This window comes from Penaeus monodon, chromosome 8 (assembly GCF_015228065.2).
Source record: "Penaeus monodon isolate SGIC_2016 chromosome 8, NSTDA_Pmon_1, whole genome shotgun sequence".
In the NCBI taxonomy this organism is placed as follows: domain Eukaryota; kingdom Metazoa; phylum Arthropoda; class Malacostraca; order Decapoda; family Penaeidae; genus Penaeus; species Penaeus monodon.
In genome coordinates this window covers 44665248-44667747 of record NC_051393.1, presented here as the reverse complement: position 1 = coordinate 44667747, position 2500 = coordinate 44665248, and positions in this window count along the sequence as shown.

Here is a 2500-nt window from a genome sequence, read left to right as displayed (position 1 = left end):
TGTAGCGGTGTCTCTGTCCCTATATGCTGCTTTGTATCAATATTTACTCTTTCTTGTGTGTAAATATATGTTGTGGGTATAAATGTTTGTAATTAAGCTATAAATTATTGAGCAAAGAAACGTATGAATGAAAAAATAACACATGCACATCTACAGTACACACACACACACACACACACACACACACACACACACACACACACACACACACACACACACAGACTTTTAAGTTATGTGACCGGCAGAGAGCACGCCAGTTTAGCCTTCCCAGGGATACTGTTAGGGAAGTCGTGCATTTCCTTCCGATGAGACGTTGAGGGACTTCGGTACTCCTGACGTCCCCCCCCCCCTCAGCGTGAGATGTCAGACGAGGTCACCGCCGGAGGTCACGAAGACGTTCTCTCAAGATGTCCCTCCAAGACGTCTGGATTTTATTTGCCTCTTTCTACGCGCTTTTCTTTTTTTGGGGGGAGGGAGAGGGGGTAGGAAAGGGAGAGGGAAGGGAGGGGAAGGGGAGTGGTAGAGGAGAAGGAGGGGAGGAGGGGGGGAAGTACTCGATCTTTCTGTTCATCTCGCGTTCCAGCTTATCTGCTCGGAATGTTTACTTCTTCAGGACCTCTCCCCCTGCCCTCTTCCCTTCCCCCTCCTCCCTGCCCTCTTCCCTCCCCCCTCCTCCCTGTCCTCCTCCCTGCCCTCCTCCCCCCCTCACTGTCCTCCTCCCTCCCCCTACTCCCTGTCTTCCTCCCTTCCCCCTCCTGCCTGTCCTCTTCCCTCCCCCCTTCCCCCCTTCTGCTTACTAAATAACTGATCGATATTTGCGTCTTTTCTTATGTAGTTGTTTTTATTTTTGCTGATGCCGCTTTAAAAGAAGTGTTGCGACGTTCGCGAGGCCTTGTTGCAAAATGAAGAAATTTACTCTGTATTTAAGATAACACAAGATATTTTCATAAGTTAGAATGCTTTAAATTATACATCATAGATATTATAAATCAAGCACCAAATTTTCCTGCCACCGCATAAAATATGTCTCGTGCTTGCGCGTCAACAACCCACACCTACTGTTCACAACTTTTACCTATGTATGTTTTCATGGGATTATCTCCCTTCCCCTCCTTTCTCTTTCGTTTCCTCCCCCCCCCCTCTTTCTCCCTCCCTCCCTCCCTCCATTCCTCCCTCCCTCCTTCTCCCTCAACCCTGCTTCGCTCGGCAAAATCGCTTCCTCCCCCCATACCCCTTCTCCTTCCTCCTCCCTCGTCGCCTTTGTCTTCAAAATCCTCCCGTCCTCCCTCTCCCCCTCCCTCCTCCCTCCCTTACTTCCCTCCCTCGCCTTCCTCTCGCTTCCTACTCCCCTTCTCTCCCCCCCTTTCCCTCCTCTCCTTCCTCCCTCTTCCCCCATATTCCTCGAGGTGCCGGGGATCTCATCTTCATGAATTTTAAGCTGATTTACATTGATGGATAGAGAAGAGAATGGGCAAGGCAGGGGGAGGGAGGGGAATGGGGGAGAATGGGTGGGGAGGGAGGGAGGTGTGGTAGGAGGCAGGGAAAGGGGAGGCGCTAGGTGGTGTGAGGGTGGGGGTGGGGTGAGGGAAGGCAACACCTGGAGCGTAAATTATGGAGTTGTTTTTTTAACATCGAAGAGGGGAGCAAAAGAATGAAAGGGGAAGACTGAAATCGAAGTATAAAATACACGTGAAATAAAAAAGTATCTTAAAAATATAGATGTCAGGGAATAAACAGTAAACTGCACAATAATTAAACTGGAAATATATAACTAATCCACCGGAGATGTATATTCAGACTCAGTATAATGAAGAGAATACTCGAACATTACAGCTATAAAAATTCCTTCACTTATTCTTAAAGATGGCACAAACGTCAATTACCTCTGATATATTTATCTAAACGAACGCATAAAAGAAAAAGAAAAGAAAAGAAAAAAAAAACGTCATTATATATTCACCATTTCCCCCCCTTCATTCAAGATTCTATGTCCCAACCTTTTCTAGAATCTAGGCGCTCTGGCAACAGGGTGTGACAGACAACGAAGGAAGTGGAGGAGGAGAAGGAGCGGTTGACGACGACGGCGACCAATGCCACGACGACTAGGATGACCAAGACGACATGGACGACGGCGATGACAGCGACGACGGCAACCAAGACGATGACCAAAACGACAACGACCAAGACAACAAAGACAATGACCAAGATGACCAAGGTGTCGACGATGAGTACGACGACGATCAGGACGACGCCAAGACGACGACCAAGATGACGTTCGCATTGACCAAGACGATGACGATGATGACAACGGTGACAAAGACCAAGGCAACGACGACCAAGATGACGTCCACAGTGACCAAGACGAGAGAGAGAAAGACGAGGCAGATTAGAAAGAGGAGGAGGAGGAGGAGGAGAAACGGAAAGGTAGAGGGGAAAACAGAAATAAAGACGGCGAAGGAGAGAAGGAGGAACAGAATAAAGGAGAAAGAGGAGAAGAGGA